A 22,305-nucleotide genomic window follows, 5' to 3' on the forward strand; every position below is an offset into this window, starting at 1 on the left:
AATGACATAAATGAAATAAAGGTCTATTATTATTACATTTTTAATTTTTACATTTCTTGTGATTTTTCCAACTTTGATATACAACTCAAAATTTATCTTCCTATCAACATAACCATTACACTTAACTAGTGCTAAGTGCTAGCTTATAAGGGAGAGTGTAACTTCGAGAAGGCCCTTTTGATTGGATATAAATGCATTTTCCTTTTAGCTTTATTTTGAATGCTCCAGAAGCTTTAGACAAGAACCAAGAGCAGGTTAAAATAAAATCGAAGGTTAACTATGGTTGATGTCCCCTTTAACTTTTTTTGGCCAATGGAAAATTATATTTAAAAAAAAAAAAGAAGTCATCATGTCTTGCACAGCATAACCAACAATTTGTACTGTCGATATCCAAAATCAACTCAATTACTTCAAATAAGAAATACCTTAAGCGTAAAAATCTATTACTTTCCACTAACAAACACCTTAAGCGTAAAAATCTATTACTTTTCAGCCATTCATTTTAGGGTTGGGAGAAATTGCTTGGATGTGCCCTAAATTCTATTCATTTTAGGGTTCGGCGAAATTGCCTGGATTTTGCCCTAAATTCAGTTTATGCTAATAAAAACTTGGCGACCCTTCATCATAGTGTTCGGGGTAATTGCCTGGATATGCCCTAAATTCTTTGCTTTGCGTATAAGAATGGCTGGAGGGGTGGACTGAGAAGGCATTGGATTTGCAGGCGAGTGGAGCAGAGAAGAGAGGAGGATAGGAGGTGATGTGATGTAGAAGCAGGCTGTTAAGTGTGGGCGACTCGGTAAAAGACTGCTTCTGCTTCTGATTGCTATTCTTTTGCCTGAACCGCCCATACCTGACGTCCTCCCTACGCATCCCCTTTCTTTCCAATATCCTCTGCCTTCTCTCAGGTTTTTTTCGCTGTATGTCTCTCTAATCCATGCTCTTACAATTACCTTTTGTACTTACTGGTTACAAGATGAGGGTTTCCATGATCCGGTTTTATAATTTAATTTTTATTTTTTTTGGATTTTTCATTGCTCTCACTGTTTTCTATTATTTATGTTAGGACAGAACTGGTCTTACCTTTTATATGGATGCACATGAAGCGTACCAGAGGTCTTGTAAGAGTAATTTTTAGTTTTTTGATAGATGAGTTCTATTATACTGTTGTTACTGGAAACACTTGATAACCACTGATTATTTTGTTTATATTCTTCTTTTATAAATTTACACTTGTATGTTAAATGTTTTTTAATTTTTCAGATTTCTTCTGTTTGCGTTGTGTTAATAGCTATTGAGATGTTGCAAGTGTCTCTACTTACATTTAGGTTTTCTATTTTGAATCTTGATTTTAAAAAGTTTTATGATTTGACTGTCTACTATTGAGTTAGTTTTTAAGAATATCTAATCAGGAGAGTAGAACGCCTCGTGTTTTATTTTGTTTATATAAACTTGGAGTAAAGTAAAATTTGGAAGAACCCATGTTTTATCATGGTTATGAGTTAGTATCCAATTACAATATTCCTAAAATCATTTGATCTCTTTTGTTTTGGAGTACTGGTTGTTTCTCCAGTGAACAGTGTACTGCAATCTTTGAATTTCTTTCTCAATCTTCTTGATATGGCATTTTGAATTCCAGCGAAGAGTTTACTGCAATCTCCTTTCTTAATCTCTTTTGACTCAATCTTTTTCAATCTCCTTGATATGGCATTTTGGATCCAGTATTTCTAAAATCTTTTAATCTCTTTTAGCTCTCAATCTCCTTGATATTACATTTTCAATTACAGTATTTCTAAAATTTTCTAATCTTTTTTTATTTTGAGTGCCAGCTGTGTATATGCACAGGTCTAGCCAACTAGGTTATTAATATATACATTTTTTATTTAAATATACAAATACTAATTTTCCCCTTATTTATTTGTCTTACGAACATCTTAATAAGTAGCATAACAAGACTTTGTATTTGATGGTGTAGATTTGGAACAATGATTACAAGCAGAGGCCTTGTAAACTTTGGTTTAAAATTGGCATGAAATGCTCGCATGATTTTGAGTTCTTCTTTGAGAAGATAGATTATATTATGAATCATTTTTTTCTTCATATTTGAATTTAAACATATTACCATAAAACAAATTAATTTTAATCTTTACATCTGCTAGCAAATATGTTAGATTGTTGCAATGATATATGTCTTAGTTGAACATTTATATCTATATACAAGGAATGATTGTTGATAGGTAGAACATTTGGATGCAGCTTTCAAAATAGATTTAAAAAACTCAAGAAGGTGTTATTTCTAGATAGTGTTATTTTTAGATAGTGAAAAGTTTGTCATTTATGAGTGTGCTGGTTGGTTCTTAGGAGAAAGAGGGTTACATAATGAAGTTTTGTTGAGATTGTGAATCAAAGTTGAAAAATGGTATTCTCTTATACCACCAAGAGAAAGGATGCTTGTGCAGCAATAATAAATCATAGAGTTCATGGATGAAGTGGTTGTGGACATTGGATGTTTAAGAGGTGGTGTATGGTAGTCCTTCTGTCTATTAATAATTACTAGTGCAACCAAAAGGGTTTTGCCCCCATGGATCAATATAGCACGGAGTTCAATCGTATCGATATTTGATTGACCTCTTTCAAATATAGTTCGTCCTTTTGTTTTAGGAGAAAGAGGGTCACATAATGAAGTTTTGTTGGGATTGTGAACCAAAGTTGTAGGATGCTTTGTTAGTGAAAAATGGTATTCTCTTGTGCCACCAAGAGAAAGGATGTTTGTGCAGCATGGGTCAATATAGCGATACCTGATTGATCTCTTTCAAATATAGTTCGTCCTTTTGTTTTAGGAGAAAGAGGGTCACATAATGAAGTTTTGTTGGGATTGTGAACCAAAGTTGTAGGATGCTTTGTCAATGAAAAATGGTATTCTCTTGTGCCACCAAGAGAAAGGATGCTTGTGCAGCAATAATAAATTATAGAGTTCATGGATGAAGTGGTTGTGGATGTCATTGCATTGGATGTTTAAGAGGTGGTGTATGGTAGTCCTTTTGTCTATTAATAAATACTAGTGCACCCAAAAGAGTTTTGCCCCCATGGAACAATATAGCATGAAATTCAATCGTATTGATACTTGCTTGACCTCTTTCAAATATAGTTCTCTATTAGCAAAGTGTATTGGAGGTTAAGGAGAATAAAAATTAATTAGAGATATTATTGGAATGTTTGATAAAGTAGGCCTAATAATTTTACATTTGGTTCTTCCATAGTGGTAGTCCACAAGAAAGATGGTGCTTAGCACAAATGAACACCTCACAAAGCAAATAACTCTATTACCATAAAAAAGATGAGCTCATATGAATACCTCCTAAAGCATGAAACTCTATTACTATTAAAAGAAAGTAAACCTTACCTTTGGATTAATGAACATTTGGTTTGCTTGCCAGATGTCCAACATATTTCAAATTGGACCTCAAATTTGGATCATCTTAAGGACCAAGGCATTGAACATTGTAAAAAATGAAGACAAGGCCTCTATGTGTGGCTACTACTACTAATCAAATATATGTGATCTATTAACAACTTAAATAAGATTGAAGAATTAAGTATCAATATCTTGTGGTAGTTTCCATGATGATAAACACATCTTTATCAAGTCTTGCAAGTGCACGAAAATGTTTCAAATGGAACAATAACAATGAAAGGCCTTTAAGGAGATAATTAGAAAATTAAATATGCACTCAATGTTGGCATTGCTAAATTTGTAATAACTTGACGTGGAAATTTATGCTAGCCATTATGTTGTGGTTGTTGTCCTATTGAAAGGATGTGCAAGGATGCGCAAAGTAGTTGTCTATACTAAATCACTAATGACCCCAATATATGCAATTTTAGTCCAAACTTTCACACAAGTGAATGATCACATACACCAATTCTACTTGGTTATCATGTATAAGAGAAGTAAAAAGCAAAAGATTTGATATTGTATTTAAGTAGAGCCCTTTGACAAAGAAGTCTATGTAGGGAATTGTGAATTTACAAGGATATTGGGTCATGTTACTTAATAAGGATAATATAGTTATTTTAAATCTCCAAAATGGGGTGCCCTTCAAAATGGGCAAGTTGTGCATGCCAAGATAAAGAAGTTTGTACTTAAGCAAGATTCATACCTTAGTGGTGGGTAGGCCTTGTGGCTTCAAATACCATTGACAACCTTCAATAGTATGCATATTGGCCTTGTATGTAAGTTGATGTATCCAAATTTATTAAAATGAATTAATTTTTTTACCATAAGAAACCTAATTATTGGAATTTGGGTTTAGATCAGTTGCTACATGCACCTTTTATATGGGAAAGCGTGATTTTGTGAGAGATCTACTCATGTCCAAGAAGGGGCATAGCTATCCTTTTATGGTGGTGGATACTTAGCAAAATGTTGATTCTCATTTTTTGTAATAAGAAACTTTCAAATAAAGACCCATTTGAGTCACTCTCTACACATATTTGGGTACATTTACAACTCAGGTCTTGATCTACTCCAAGAGAAGGAGAGGACCAAAATAGATCTCCCAAAAGTTAATTCACCTATCCGTAATCATCACAACATAACCAACAACATATCCGCACGTTACGTATCTATATAAGAACATAACCAACAACATATCCGCACGTTACGTATCTATATAAGCAATTAACAGTCAAAAACATATTCTCCAATGCAAGCAACTCAAATTCAGATCTCCACATGCTATGGTGAGACCCATAACACATCAAACAATCTTGTACAATGCGTATTCGAACCTAGGGATAGGTCAAACATAGAATATCACAACCAACAACCAACATTGCTACAACACTTGAAAATCACAGAACATCATATCCCTAATAGCAAAACTATATCCAACAAAGATAACCATAATAAAAAACATCAACAACACTTTCCGGACCCAAACACTTCCAGAACAAACAATGAACACCACAACTCTGCACCACAAACATTTTAGACCAATGTCATTCCGGAACACCAAAGTTTGACATCAATAACAACCATATAAACATATCAACACATACTACCAACAATCTCCCTTTTTGTCATTGATGGCAACACTTGACAACACTTGACCATACTCAAATACTGCCCAATATCTCTCCACAAACTAAATTTGCACAAATTCTCCCCATATCAAAATTTGTTACACAGTCTCTACTCAATCTCTCTTAGAATGAATCAATCTCTCCCTTTTGTCAAAACTTACTCAATCTCCCCCAAAGATCAAACTTACTCAATCTCTCCCTCTTTGCCATCAAGGGCAAAGGTCACAACAACACTACATACACCACTCCTCTCGAAGACATGAAATAATCATGAAAGCTTCCCCTAGACAAATGCATCCCCATAATGCACCTAGTTAGAAGAAGGGGCAATAACTACAAGCTTCTTCCAAAAAAACTCAAATGTATCATTTGCAAATGCCATGAAAATATCTGTAACATGCTCTTTCGTAGAAATGTATTCTAATATAACTTCCTTTTCAACAACTTTCTCCCTTAAGTAGTGATATCTGATTGAAATATGCTTTGTTCTTGAATGCATAACTAGATTCTTTGAAATGTTTATTGTACTTGTATTGTCACACATAATAGGAATTGCTTCATCATGTGTTACCTCGATATTTTTAAGAGTCTATCTCATCCACATTACTTGAGTACAACAAGAAGCTGCTACAATATATTTTGCTTTTGCAGTAGATAGGGAAACTGAATCTTGTTTCTTATTGAATTAGGAGACCAATCTATCCCCTAAAAAACATGCACCGCCACTAGTACTCTTCCGGTCATTAACACTTCTGGTCCAATTTGCATCAGTGTATGCTTTCAACATAAAATCTTCACCTTTTTAATACCAAAGTCCATAACCCACAGTACCTTTCAAATATCTGAAAATTCTCTTTACAGCTTGCTCATGTGTCACCTTCGGATTTGCTTGAAATCTAGCTACCAAACAAACAGTTTGCATGATATTTGGTTTGGATGCAGTCAAATACAACAATTTACCAATCATCGACCTATACTTCTTCCGTTCAACTTTCAAAGACTCATAATCTTTGCTTAACTTGCATCCAATGATTTAAGGAGTTGTAACTAGTTTGCAATTACCAAAATCGATTTTTTTCAACATTTCCTTCACATACTTGCTCAGATAGATAAAAATTTCATTATCTCATTGAAAAGCTTGTAACCCAAGAAAGAAAGATAACTCACCAATTATTGACATTTCAAATTCTTTATGCATCTCTTTAGCCAATTCCTTACATAAACTATCATCTCCTCCAAATATAATGTCATCAACGTAAACTATAACAATTAACAACTTATCTCCATCAATCTTGAAATAAAGATTACTGTCCATTGTACCTTTTCTAAATTTTTTGTTAAATCAAATAGCTATCCAATCTCCCATACCAAGCCCTTGGTGCCTGTTTAAGACTATACAAGGCTTTCTTTAGTATGCACACCATATTTGGATCTTTTGTCAATCTAAAGCCATTCGGTTGCTCAATGTAAACTTTTTCTACATCTCCATTCAAAAATGTTGTTTTGACATCCATTTGATAAACTTTAAAGTTTTTGTAAGCAGAAAATGCAAGAAACATACGAATAGCTTCCATCCTTGCTACCAGAGCAAAAGTTTGTTCAAAGTCTATGCCTTCCACTTGAGAATATTTTTTGCATACCAGTCTTGCATTCCCTATCACTTGTCCTTGCTCATTCAACTTATTTCTTAATAGACACTTAGTTCCTATTACATTCTTGTCCATCAATCTAGGTACTAGCTCCCAAGTCTTGTTCTTCTACATATGATTTAATTCTTCTTCCATTGCTTTTACCCAACTGTCATCTTTACTTGCTTCCTCACAAGTCTACGACTCTGTCATAGATAAAAAAACAATTGTCTTGTTCTTGAGCTTTTGCAATCTTCCTTCTTGCTTGAACACCTTTTTATCTTGTTTCCAATTATTTGATTTTCAGAATGATTCTTCTGAAATACTTAGTAGGAACTTTCTCTGAATTCTCCTCCTCCTCCTCCTCCTCCTCATCATCATCATCATCATTTGTTTCTTTCTCTATTCATTCTTCTGAATCACTTGTCTTCTCTGGAACAACTGGAACAATCTCAACCTTCTATGCTAGCAAGCATTTATTCTCCTTTCTATCCTTGATATAGTATACGTTTCCACCTGTTTAACTCCTTTTGCAACTCTTTTACCATTCTTCTATTTTATGATTACACGTCCAGTGCTACTAAACAACACTTCATATCCTTTTTTACTCATCTGACTAACACAAACTATGTCTTAATCCTTCAACATAATAAACATCATTAGTTTTATGCTTACCATCAATTAAAACACTTCCAATACCTCGAATAATTGCACCATCTTCTTTGACAAACTTCATTGATCGTCCATCATACTTTTTAAGATTAATAAACTCGTCGTTATCACCGGTCATATGATTTGAACATTCAGAATCTATAATCCATGTATTTGATTCTATCTTAGCATGCTTAACTACTCTTTTTTCTTCTAGTTTCTTCAAAGCATCCTCCTTATCTTCAATTGCCAGAAACAAGGATTCTTCATTCGAATCATCGATTTTATCTTCTGATGTATGTTCCTCAATAGAACATAAGCTCTTCTTCTTTATTCTCTTAAAGTTGCATCTCTTAAACTTGTTTTTCTTCTCATCATCATCTGGTCTCTTATAGTCTTCTCTATAAGTACAATTAGAAGCATAATGTCCAATTCTACCACAAGAAAAATATTTCAGAGGTAACTTACCTTTGTATTCCAATGCTTCACTACAATCTTCTCACAAAATTTGCTTCAACTTCATCTAGATCTCCATTGCATTCTAGATCATCATGCCTTGAAACATTAAATGTCGCTTCTTTCTTTTCCCTTTTCTCTTCCTCCATTTTTGTAATCTCAAGCTAATAAAGTACCAATAAGTTGATCAATGGAATACTTACTCAAATCATTGCTCTCTTGTATAGCGCATCTCTATGGCTTGTAGGATTTAGGCAAAGTCAGCAAGACCTTATGAACAATATCACATTCTTCCAAATGTCCATTGACAACTCTAATGCCATTAGCAAGATCAACCACTCTATGAATATAGTTCTCAACGCTTTCATCTTCCAGCATTCTCAGATACTCATACTTCTGTTTCAGATTCATCAGCCTAGCTTGCGTTGTCTTCGGATCTCCTTCATATGCCAAACACAACTTTTCTCATACAACTTTTGCTTCTTTCAATCATTTTACCCTTCCAAACATTGAATCACTTATACAATTGAAAATTATAGCTCTAGATTTCACATTAGTCTCCTTCAACTTTATCTCATCCGGAGTTTGAGCACCACCCTGCGGAGGTGTTTATCTGGTCTAAGTGATTTCCCAAATTCCATTCTGCAATGTCTCCAAATGCGACTCCATTCTCTCCTTCTAGTATGAAAATTTTGTACCATCAAAGATCTAAACTTTGTAATGTGTGTCCTGCACTATACCAAATCTACCTCAAGTGATTAAACTTACTCAAGAGGAATTTTTCTTTGATACAGATTGTTGAACCCAAGGCAGGACTGAAAGGGGGGTGAATTAATCCAAAACAAAAATTAAATGCAACATATAAATAATTAAACTTCAACACACATCCAACACATGAACACTAAGATTTTCTACATGGAAACCCAAATAGAGAAAAACCACGGTGAACACCTGCCTACAATATATATCCACTATGTATATCAAATTACAAAGAAAAGAGCTAACTGTTCCAAACTCGCAAACCAAGGCTAACTACTCATGACACAAGATACAAAAGAGGACTTGCAAAACCTAAAGCTAACTGCATTTAGGGCAAAATACAAAAATGATATGAAAAGAAGGATCTCCTGATCATGAAGTTGTCCTTGAACTTCACATCAAGCGACCAACGTCATAACACACAACTTAGACCTCAACTGCCAACACTTTGTCTCGTATCTTTGTCATAGTCTCAGCATAGCTTGCATATCATTCAAACACAACTCTTCTTCTTTGTTGATTGTCTTTAAATCATGCATTTACATTCCACACCTCATCATTCTTTCCTTCCTTTACCTCTGAACAACTCATCATACACATCCTTATATACAAGATAGATCATCAAAGCTTTACTCAAGTCAACCTGAAATAAAATATACCGTCTGGACCAAAAATACACACGTTGATCCACTCTAGGAGAAAGAGAGGACCAAAACACATCTCCCAAAGATTAATTTACTGATCTGCAATCATTAAAACATAACCAACAACATATCTACACACTACACATTTATATAAGCAATTAACAATCAAACATTTTCTCCAATGCAAGCAACTCAAATCCGAATCTCCACACGCTACAGTGAGAACCATAACACATCAAACAATCTCCCACAACTCATATCCAGACCTAAGGATAGGTTAAACATAGAATATCACAACCAACAACTAACATTGCTACAACACTCGAAGAACACAAAGATATTTTTGGACCACGGAGCAATCATATCCATGATACCAAAACTATATCCAACAAAGATAACCATAATAAACGTTAGCAAAACTTTTTGGACTTGAACACTTCCGGAACAAACAATGAAAACTTGCAACATCAACACAACAAGATATCTTTGAAGCATAAACGTTCTAAACCAATGTCATCTTAGAACAAGAAGTTTGATATCAATGACAACCACATAAATACATCAACACATACTTCCAACATAAATCACTATCCTTCTTGTACCACAAACCATAATCCAAAGTCCCTTTCAAATATTTGAATATTCTTATAACAACCTTGCAATCAGATTGTTTAGCATTAGCTTTATATCAAACAACCAAAGATAATGGATGCATAATATCAGGTCTAGAAGTAGTCAAACATAATAGTCCCCCAATCATAGGCCTATAGAGAGTCCAATCAACTCCCAAAGACTCATCATCCTTGCTCAAATGACAACCTATAACCATGGTGGTACTCATTGGTTTAAAATTCTACATACTAAGCTTCTTCAACATTTCTTTAATATAATTAGCCTTAAAAATAAAGATACCATCATCTAGCTGAGCGACTTGAAGTTCAAGAGAGAAAGACAATTCACCAATCATTGACATCTCAAATACTTTATACATTTCTTCTATAAATCTCTGACATACACCATCATTTCCACCAAATATAATGTCATCAACATATATAACAACTATCACAAGCTTCTCTTCCACAACCTTAAATATTGCTATTTGTTGTACCTTTTTTGAAGCCTTGTAGCAAGTACCTGTCTAACCTTCCATATCAAGCCCCGAGGGCTTACTTGAGACTATGCTATGCCTTTTTAAGTCTATACACCATGTTCATATCCTCCGTCAACTGAAAGTCATCAAACTGCTCAATGTAGAATTAATCTTTTAAATCACCATTCAAGAAAGTTGACTTGACATCCATATGATACATCTTGAAATCTTGTGAGATGCAAATGCAAGAAACATTCTAACTACCTCCATCCTAGCCATCAAAGAAAAGGTCTCCTCAAAATCAACACCTTCTACTTGAGAATATACTTTTCAAACCAACCTAGCTTTGTTTCTTGTCACTTTCCATTCTTCATTTAGTTTGTTCCCAAACACCCACTTTGATAACATTTTTATCTATTGGTCTAGGGACTAGTTCATGTATGATTTTTCTTAATCTAATCAAGCTCTTCTTTCATTGTCTTCAACCATCCTTCATCCTTTCTAGCATCAACAAAGGTCTTGGGCTGGTTCACTTGCCTTGGCAAGTCTTCTTCTAGTCTAAACACCTTCATTATTATCACCAATGATCTAATCTTTTGAATGATTCTTTTGGACATAATTTGTTGGAGTCTTAAAGAATTTCTTTGATTGCCTCTCCTTTGTTTCCTTTTCTTCTTCTCTTCATCCTCTTCTCCTGCAATGCAGGGAGCACCTTCTAATCTACAATCCTCAGGTTCTTGTGCGTTTTGATTTCAATCTCCATCTACTTTGACATTTGTGATCTCAAACATCTTCTTGAGTCTCTTGTTTTAACATTTGTAAGTCTTGCTTCTTGTTGAATATCCAAGAAAGATTCCTCCATTAGTTCTTAAGTCAAACTTTTCAAAATATTCTTCATCTCTTCTAATATAACATTTTCTTTCAAAGATTCTGAAATATTTGACTGTAGCAAGTCTTCCATACCATAGCTCATAAGGGGTCTTAGAATTATCTACGCTCACCTGCACTCTATTAGACCAAAGTATGCATAGCTTCTTTTCAATACACATAAGAAAAATTATCATCCTTCAACATTGTCCTAGCCATATCTTGAATCGTTCTATTTTTTCTTTCAACGACCCCATTCTGCTGAGGGGTCCTAGGAGCAGATAGATGTCTCCTAATACCATGATCTTAAAAAAAAAATTCAAACTCATTTGATGTAAATTCACTTCCTCTATTAGACCTTAAGCATTTGATCTTAGCATCTATTTCATTCTCAGCCATAGTTTTGAAAGCTTGAAACCTATATAGGGCTTCTATTTTTTCTTTTAAAAAAAGTAATCCATGTCATTCTAGAATAATCATCAACAAGCAACATAAAGTACCTTTCACCATTTAGTCCTCTTGTCCTAATAGGTCTGCATACATCAATTTGTATCAACTCCAAAGGGTTTGTAGTAGAATATTCCTTGTTATTGAATCTTGTCCTTGTTTTCTTTCCCATCTAACATTCCTTGCACAATGTGTTTGTAAGCTTGACAATATTTGGTATATCTCTTACTACATGTGTAGAAGTGGTACCATGTTAAAGTTGACGTGTCTCATCCTTTTGTGTCAAAACCAACATTCACTATTCATATCCATAAAACAACAACTTCCTTTAGCTTCCTATAGATGATAAACATTTCCATTAGTCCTTGTTCCTTCTGCAATCAGTCTTCCTAAGATTATATTTTCTGACTTCACAATTAATATAAGCTTGAATCTTTTCCTGCACATCTTACTAACACTGAGTATATTATGTTTCAATCCCTTAACATAGAGAATATCCTTTGTCTTGTTCTTTCCATCAATGGTTATGGTTCCATTGCCACAAATTTGAGTAGACTCTTCGCCACCAAACTTCATTGATCCACCGTTCCACTTTTTAAGATTAATGAACTTTCTTTTATCACTTGTCACACGATTGGAACATCCATTATCAGTCACCAGATCATTTGGTTCTTCTTTTGCATGGAGAGAAGTCCACACAATTAATGACATTTCACTATTTTCATTAGTAGGTAGGGTACCAAGCCCCTTACATTTTTCAACATTATCGACTTTCACATCCATAAACAAAGTTTCATCATTTGAATCATCACAATCCTCATCTTCAAATGAATAGCTACTTTCTTTGGAATAATTTTTTTTTTTAGGCTTATCTCTTTTATTTCTTTCTTCTCCTCTTTTGTTTCTATTATCTCCTATTCTATTGTTATCTCCTTTGAAACTACATTTAGATGCAAAATGACTAACTTTTAACAATTAAAACATTTGAAAGGTAATTTACCTTTGTTAGCAGCAGCCAAGAGAGAAGATTGAGGGGGGGGGGGGGGGGGGTGAATAAGTCTTCACCGGAATAAAAAAACTTAACCACAAAACACAGATCAGATAAACCACAACAATAAGACATATAAGCAAATTAACAACAAAATACACAACACCAAGATTTTGACGTGGAAAACCCAATTAAGGGAAAAACCACGCTGGGAACCTACCCACAGTAAGATGATACTATGCATTAGTATGTGAAAATGTTACAATGAAGAATGCACATGCATTCAGGCACACTGCCTAGAGCTCACTGTTCAAATATAATGGCCTGGAAGGCTACAACCCCCAGGGAAGTCTCATTGACTTACAATAAGATTCAGACTGTAATCCGGAAGAAATGAACTGAAAGAATAGCATCTCCAAATGCCTTATTACAATTTCAGTTAAGCACAAATGTCTGGCCTACAACACCAATCTCACCACAAACTTAACACAAAAGGATAAATCACTTGTTCGTGTTGATATGTGGCGACTGATCAATTGATGAAAACCGACATTGTAATAAAACCCTAAAAAGGCCGACTTTGTTTGTTATCCTAAAAACGCATGTTATAAGCGGCTGGGATGCTTAAGGCATTGGAAGGTTGATGTACTGTTTTTGCTGGATAATAAGAAAGATTGGACAACTGTGTATGGTGGATGTGACCCATTCTGGGTGAACCACGTTAAATCTCTGTGTTATCTGTGTCTCGTTTTATTTCTTTATCTTTTGTATTTAAATCTGCATATAATTGTTAGTTCATATTTGCTTCGGATTTGCTCGAAACCCTAACAGTTCGCACATAAACCTCTATCTGATAATGCAGACACAACATTGACACCCAAACTACATGACTATATAACCTATATATACAATTCATCAACCTTGATAACAAGGTCAGCTAAACCCTCAACCCTCAATTACAAAATTACATCACACAATACAAATATCTACCACCGGACCAATATAATGGTTTACATAGCATAACACGGTCCTAAATCAAATTCCCAAATGCACAACTCCACCGGAAATCATGCCAAGATCAACCTTAACACGCTACACGACTAGAAATACTAAATAACACGCAAATCATCACCGGTTGATAGAAACCACTAAAAACTTGCACAATGATCAATGCAGATCACCAAAACAAATAGGAAATGGCTAAGAAACACCATCAAGCATGTTAAAATAATCCAGAACAGTTGCACCAACACCACTTTTTAAATCTTCATCAGTCAACGTCTGAAAGCTCAAAAACACAACCAATCAGCAACTGTCACGAAGAAAGATAACTTGCGGAGCACCAAATTCATGATCCAACTGAACTGAAAATACACAAGACCATCCCAAGCAATATCCCAAAAGCTCAACACCAGATCTGATCACACCGAAATATACCGAAGGATATACTGGACTCTGCAAAACAGTGATCAACAAACCAACATTACAAACCGGATCAGAAAATCTTCCCAATCTGTAATCACCAGAGCAAATCACATGAATATGTTGACATCAATGACAACAACATATCCTAGTAGAAGCAATGACCAACAATATCCAACAACCTTTGTATTTTCTAGTGCCTTTCTTCAATTTTCTCACAAAGTTTACTTCTATATCATCAATACCATCATCCTGATCAACATTATCTTCCACTTTCTTATTGTCTTTATATGTAGCTTCCTCCTTAGGGTTATCTGATTCAAATTCCCTCATTTCAAAGGCAATGAAAGCACCATAGAGTTTATCCATTATATATTCAACCCAATCCCTGATTTCCTCAATAGACAATACTTTAGAACTATAAGATTTGGGAAGAGATCTAAGTACCTTTTTCACTACTTCATCTTCATCCAATTTTCCACCAATACCTCTAATTTGATTTACTAGCTTTATTACTTGGTGTATGTAACTATCAATGTTTTCCTTTTTTGACATTCTTAGATTCTTAAATTTGAATTTAAAATTTTGCATCTTGATCTATCTTACTTTGTCATCTCCTTCATAGATAGTGCTGAGCTTTTCCCAAATACCTTTAGTAGACTTGTAGTGCATCACCTTCATAAGTTCTGAATCTACCAAACCACTTATGATAGGATTCCTTGTGTTGCCATTGTTCTCATACAACTTGATCTCATCCAAAGTAGTTAGAGGAGTAGAAGAAGCGACATAACCATCTACAATAGAGTTCTAGATTCCAAACCCCATAGAATTTAGATATGATTCCATCCTTAGTTTCCAAAAGGTGTAGTTTGTACCATCAAAATGAAGCATCTTGTAAGATCCATCTTGTCCCATCCTAGACCTTCTTCAGGTTGTTAAGCTTTTTCTAGAGGAATTTGACTCTGATACCAATTGTTAAACACACCCCAAGACTGAAAGGGGGGGTGAATCAGTCAAACAAATCCCAAATGTTATGCATAAAATAATGTCCACTTAAACTTAATCATACTCGCATCATTAAAAGGAAAAACAATGAACACCTTTCACAAGAGAACACTAGATTTATGTGGAAAACCTAAACATGGAAAAACCACAGTGAGAGTTAACTCACAATATATGAACAATATTACAATATTTATCTTAGGCACACTATCAAAGAAGTTCAATTCTACCAGTAAGACTTGCAGGCTGAGGTGCACTACCCTAGGGTGAGATACAAGGGAATTGCACACTGAGACTCATTGCCTTAGGGAAAGATATAAATAAATTTCTAGGGAGAATCACTAACTCTTAGCAATGTACATGAACATATGAATCAACATGAATAAGCCTTCAATAACACTGCATCTAGCAATCTCCTCTGAATGTAGCTGCTCACCCAAGAAACCAATATGCAATTTATTACCAATACGTTCACCACACTCACTTTTGCAACCTCAACTTCGTATCCACACACTTCACAACACACATCCATACTAATTTGATATATATATATATATATATATATATCATCATCATCATCATCTTCATCAAAAAACATCGGTTAGGTTGTCCATAATATGGGACAAGCATAGGTCTTATCAATTCAACCATCAAACAAAATTGCAGTGAAAGTGGTCCAATCCAGGAGATAGAAAGGACCTAAAACATCATATTACAACTTTCTAAGTGGTCCCAAAGATTACACACGCTAGCACACATCCTCCAAGGTTGACAAAAAGGTAACATGTAGATAAAATATGTAAAACATAACCAGTCGACACAAAAACATGTCCTCTAAATGAATTACCTCAATGTAGATTCACACAAGATAAAATAGGACCCAAATACAACACATTCTCCAATGCTAGCACGGACCCCCAAGAACATAGTGCAAGCAAGAGAACAACTTCTATCAACCAAACCACAATAATTATCTTAGAAAACGAACATCAGACATAATGCAACACCAAACAAATCATTCCACACTATGTAGAGGACAAAAGGAGATTCCATGAATATTCAACATTACCAAATACTTATTTCTCATTGTCACATTAAAACATGTTGGTGCAACACAAGTAGATACAAAACACTTTGTTTTGAAATGCTAGAACACATAGTTATGAACAAAATATCATTATCTACTCTTGAAGAACACTTTAGCACCCGAAAATTGAATTGAGACACAACACAAACATAACAAGCATATCCTTAGGGTCATGGTAACAAAAACACCAATGTGGAAAAATGCAGTGCTTTTTTTGGACCAATACTGATAGACATCTAGACTACCAACAAATTGTAATTACCAACCACATTAGCTGCAACACCAGGAACTTGAAAAGATAAGAGTGCAACGTCCACAAAGCTTACAAATTACATTCAAATCCACAAGACCATATCATCTAATGCCATTCTTCCAAACTATATTCACCATACATCTTTGCAAATACTCATCCCATCAATCTTTCAAGGACTAGAATATTCTAGAAACATCATTTTATCACTTAGGAGAAAGCAAGAGATAAACTACTATCTTGTAACATACACAAGATCATCATATTCACATACACATTATTGTCACGCATCTAATCCTCATCTTAATATGCTATCATCACCATGCTTCCAATCCTCATCTTAGTATGTTATCATCATCACACTTCTAATCCTCATCTTAATATGATATCATCATCACGCTTCTAATGCTCATCTTAATGCATCAACTCCTCATCTTAATATGATATCATCATTGTATCATTTTTGCCAGCAATCACATTATCAACCTCATCATCTGCATTCAACACATTATACTGAGTGTAGACATTAGAGACCAAGAGGGTGGACATCCACAACACAAAGCATCTACAACCATCATCCTTCTATACTTTGTATCTGACAATCAACAACTCTCACCAGTCTCCCCATATACTGACAATAATCATATAAAACTTATCATCAATGGCAATACAAAAGCTGCAGGTTGATACCAATGACAATGACTTCCAACATTATCAATCAGTGAACAATCCATAAGGGATTTTCCTTTAATATTTTATTTTTGAACCTCTTTAAATGAAGGAATGGAATCCTCCTTAGAAGAAAGAATTTTATTCTTCTTCCAAACAAAGTGTTTCTATTATTTCTAGCAAGTAGTGGAGGCTTGACCTAGTTGTAGTGTCATAAAATTGCGACCCTAGCAATTTTCGACCGCATTAGGGTCCTCACGCACGCGAGGTCAAATCCCCTAACCTGATCAGAGACCAGAGACTGCTCAACCTTCAGAATCTGCTTCTTCCTTGGCCTCTGCACCACCTTGTCTACACTTTGCCTTGGAGAAAGGGGTAGGACAGAGGCACCCCTGTCCCCCCTAGGACAGGGGCGTCCCTGCCCTATTTTAGGGCAGGACCTTTCCTAGGCCTGCATTGTAGGTAGTGCATTGGGCGGGAAACTTCCCCGATATCGGCCTGTGACGAAAATCAGTCAATTAAACCTTAATTGACAAGTATTTAAGTTGCATTTTCCCTCTCATTTGCATAAGTGGGATAAGTTGGGTGAAGTGATAAGACAGATACATGAGATCACGCATTCAAGCATTGAGCATTCTCAAGTTCCCCTTCAAGGCTAGGTGTTGCATTCAAGTCAAGGATTCAACCATTGAAGAGGAGATTGATTCCAACATTCAATTCCACACAAGCATTTCTATCAACATTCTATCTACAACCTCCCTTGAGGTGATTTACAATTTAGTCTTTCATTTACATTCACTTGCAAGTACTTTCTTTCATTACTTGGTTAATTCCAAAACTGGGGTTTGACCTGAAGGCAAACCCCCAATCCCAACCTATTTTCCTCTCTTTTCTGTGTGTAGGTTGCAAGTGTGCAATTGTACTTTCAGATTCAGGCTCCATTTGTAGAGGTGGAAAAACCCTTTTCGTTTCGCGGATTTTTTGGAGGACCGTGTACATTCCCGCCACGCTTTGGACAACTTTTTCTCAATTTCACAGGGCGGCTTCGTCTCGACATATTATTGCCGGATCCAGGTGCATAGCTTCATCCCATACTTTGATCTCAAGTTATAATCAGTTCTTTGTCACTTTTGCACTACATAATTCAATCAATTCCTTTCCATTTCAAATAGGAAGAGGGGATCAACTTATCATTCCCATTTCATTCAAAATTCTATCTTCTTCTTGAGAGGTTGAATCTAGTGAATTTTCCTCTCCTCTTCCAATGTAATTAGGTAAAAAGTGTTTGAAGGGGAATCTGTAGTGAAACTCTCATCTCTCCTTGGAGGGGAAGGGTAGTTTTCCTCTTGATCTCTCATTCACACATTTTTCACCCACCAATACACTTTGGTGCCATTACACTAATATACAACAAAAATGGCAAATAACTGAGGAGTCTTCATAATCAATCTACTGCACCCAATTTTAAAATTTTATAGATAAAATAATCCAAGTGGGGAGCACATAAAATGAGTGTTGTTATTCTTAGTTATGTGTAGTATTTATAAATGATTTTTATTAATTTATGAAATAGATATTATTTTATAAACGATGTAGAAAATCAATAATTTTATTGGTATAATAATTTTATTACAAAGTAAAATTTGAAGAAGCACAGAGGAAAAAAGAAGACTAGTATATAACTAGATAAATACTAATAAAATACATAGAAATCATCCTTTTTCAATTATTAGGGTGTAAATTATTGATTTTATTATTAATAAGTCATTTTTCAAATATATTAATAAGTCCTTATAGACCTTGAACTATCTATGGCATGGGAAAATCCTAAAAGTTCCTATTACTTACCCTAGGAATTTTAGGAAGTTCTATGAACCAAGTCTAAAAGGCATGCATGTGTAGTTACTCTCAAAGAATAGTGGAGCTATTGAGAGTAGTGTTCAATAAAATTGATTCTTTGATGCTATTAATCTACAGTAGTGATACACTATTAAGTTAGTGAAATAGTCTATTTTATAGGTTACCAAGACAAAGATAATAATGTCCCTCACTAATGTCCTCTTTAGGTCTAGTGTCTAGTAGATGAATCCTTTAGAGTATTGTAATTTGAATGACAAAGCGTGGTATAATTTAGTAGTGCCATGTTTTTCTTATGTTAATATGAATGGTTACTATTATGTGATGATTATGTCTTGTATTCATGTAAAATATTGTTAAGTGATTATGAAGTTGATTGCAATTAAATTTTGGATTAACTGTGTAAGAAAGTTTTACATTGACTTTTTGGATCACACTTTGTGAACCATTGTCAAGATGAAAGAGAACAGTTGTAGAATAAAAATGATATATTGCATACCAAGAATGTTTTAAAAGAGAGGGGTACAATAGTGGTGTGAGGGATGCACACAATGAAAGGTATATATATACAAAAAAGGAAACATATGATGATAAACAACCAAAAGCAAAAGAGGTAAAAAGTCAATATAATAATAATAAATAAATAAATAAATATATCTGTGTGTGTGTGTGTTATGCTAGGTTATCCATAGATCATAAATTGCTTTAAAAGATCACATTAGTAAGCCACACTATATTAGATGAAGAAAATGTTTAATTCCATGTAACTTGGTATCTAGATAGAATGCTAACCACACCTCGGTGGGCGCTATGAAACACAACACCACCTTAAGATGTCAACATATTACCCTATTGATATCTTAAGGAAGACAAAGATCGAAATCAAGGATAATACACCTTCAACACCAAGGAGATATCCTTAACAAAAAATGCATTCGTTATGAGCTAGGAAGAAGATCCTTATAAAGAATACTAATCTTCAGGCAAGGAAGAGATACTTGTAAATATATCTTGCAATTAGTGTAAAGGGATATTTGTGAAGGATACATTACTATAAAAAGGGGGAGGAAGACAACTTTGCCTAAATATATCTACATCTATAAAGATGAGATATTCAAATAGAGATGACATCTTGAACTAAAAGGGGGATGAGATCACAAATACACACCTTCCCAATTGATAAGAGAGAGGATTCTTGATGAAGGATTGCACAATTTCAACACCAAGGAGAGATTATTTTTAAAAGATATATGCTTTCAAGGAAGGAAGAGGTCCTAATCAAGGATACATACATCCAAGCAAGGACAAGATCCTCATGAAGGACAAACAATTCTATGCGAGGAAGGATATCTTTATAAAAGATACAACTCAACAAAGGGAAAGTGGACACTACGAAGGATAAAATGTTTGAAAATTATTATTGCTCCCTAGTACAGAGACAAGAATAATTAGGCTATCATTTTTCTAGCCAAGTATTATTGCGCATTAGGTTGTACCACCATGAATGACAATGAGCCCCCAAAAGGTAAGCTACTAGTGTCACATAGTGAGAAGCAACATAATATGTCAAAAAATGTTATGGTATTAGATTGTAGTTTTAATTTAGAAAGATATAACTATTAAATGTTATAGGAGAGCACTATCAACAATTTTTGTAACACTTTCTAAATGTTTTACAATTAGTAAGAGGATGAGTATACACACAATGACAAATATAAGAATTTATGCCACACTTGCTTTAGTTGCAAACCTATTACTTATGGGGGAAATACAATCTTATATCATTTATGAGTCTTAGAAAGATTTTATTTTCTAGAGCTAAAAGAGTACCCAAAGGGATAGGCCTTCTCTCTTGTAGGTGAGGAAGGTTAGGTTTTGATGAAGGAATTGGTAAGGAATGAGTAGGAAATATTATGCCTTCTATACTATATTGAGATGTGGGTCCTAAGAGACCTTGATTCCTTGTTCCATATATCCAAGACCTTGTCAACTATATCCTTGTTTAGATATAATGTCAAAACCATGTTTGTAATTTTTTTGCAACTCTAACAAGGAAGGAATTTCATCATATACATCATTGAATTTTGTAGTGTAAGCATATTTTGAAGCACCAAAAGGATGAATGAATAGATAAGGATGGATCTTTTAGGAGGATGCACATCTTTATTAGTATCATTCATATTGACTTGGGAGGTTTGAGTTGTTGGGTTGAAAGGAAGTATTTTCATTATTAAATGTTTCATTTTCACTCAATTTAATGTTAGGTAACCTATAATTAAGGAAATGAATAACATCATCTTGCCTTAAAACTTAATAATAATTAAGATAATCTCTAGGAGAATAAGGGGGATATAAGTCCACATATGTGTTGAGAGTTGGATTGTCAACATTTAAAGAATTTCCCTCTTGCACCAAAGCATCCTTGTGGGAAGAGGACTCATCATTTCTCATAAATGCTTCATCTCCAAGTAGAGAGATTATTGATTAAATTATTAATGATTTCCTCATGTATAAGGGAAACTCTAGGAGAGAGACAAGCATTATTCATCTCAACAACATTTGTAGGGTGGATATCAAAGGTGCAATTCATGAAACATCTACTAATTATTTAATAAAAATAAAACACATCATGAACATCTTTGAAAACGTCACCATATAGAAATATGAAATATGTATGAAAGATTTTAGAAATGAAGTAAATGTCATGAACATCCATGAAACCCTAATTATGGAATACATTATGATGTAATAAATCAATGCAAGCAACATGAAATAAAATAGCATCCTTTAAACAAATAATTTTGATAAATGTAGCTACTTAGCAATGTAACCAAATGTGAAAGTGCAAACCAATCAATTAGAAGGATCCATAAATGAAAATTAAATCTAAACAATCTAAATCAGAATTATGCAAAGTGTAAGTAGTATTAGGTTAATCAAAATTAAATAATTGAACTAGCTACCCAATTCCAAGTGCATAAGATATACATTTTAGAAATGATTGCAAATATGAATCAGTTAAATGAATACGAATTAGATTTGAAAATAAAAATCAAAAGTAAGTATAAGACACGTCGGTTTCACCAAAACAAAATGATTGGAAAATGGATCCTAGCCTAGAGACATAAATGAGGATCCAAATAAATATCATTCATTGGAGGAAATAGCCAACAAGATCCAACTTCAGTCTTAAAGGAGAGATAGATGCTATGTGTGATTATTTTCTCTTTTTAATTTGATTTGATTTGAATATGCAAGAACTGGGTAGAATGATGCAAAATTGATAAGATTCAACATAAACATATAGTTATAGAATAAAAAAGCTAACACAAAAGAGTAGATCTGAAAATGAGATGCAAAGAAGAACATGTTGAAATCTGGAGATGAATGTGTTGATAAGGTGTGC

At 34.3% G+C, this 22,305-nt stretch overlaps 1 long non-coding RNA gene across 2 annotated transcripts; it reads left to right on the forward strand.

Moving 5' to 3' along the window:
- Positions 1 to 313: 313 nt before the first annotated feature.
- LOC131075398 (uncharacterized) lies at positions 314 to 1,285 on the forward strand. Of its 2 annotated transcripts, none has more exons than XR_009113207.2 (2): positions 314 to 917; positions 1,064 to 1,285. It is a non-coding gene; the product is annotated as an uncharacterized LOC131075398 (long non-coding RNA). The 2 variants fall into 2 exon arrangements; XR_009113208.2 differs by having other exon boundaries at positions 1,069 to 1,285.
- Positions 1,286 to 22,305: the final 21,020 nt, after the last annotated feature.

This window comes from Cryptomeria japonica, chromosome 2, assembly GCF_030272615.1.
Source record: "Cryptomeria japonica chromosome 2, Sugi_1.0, whole genome shotgun sequence".
NCBI lineage: Eukaryota > Viridiplantae > Streptophyta > Pinopsida > Cupressales > Cupressaceae > Cryptomeria > Cryptomeria japonica.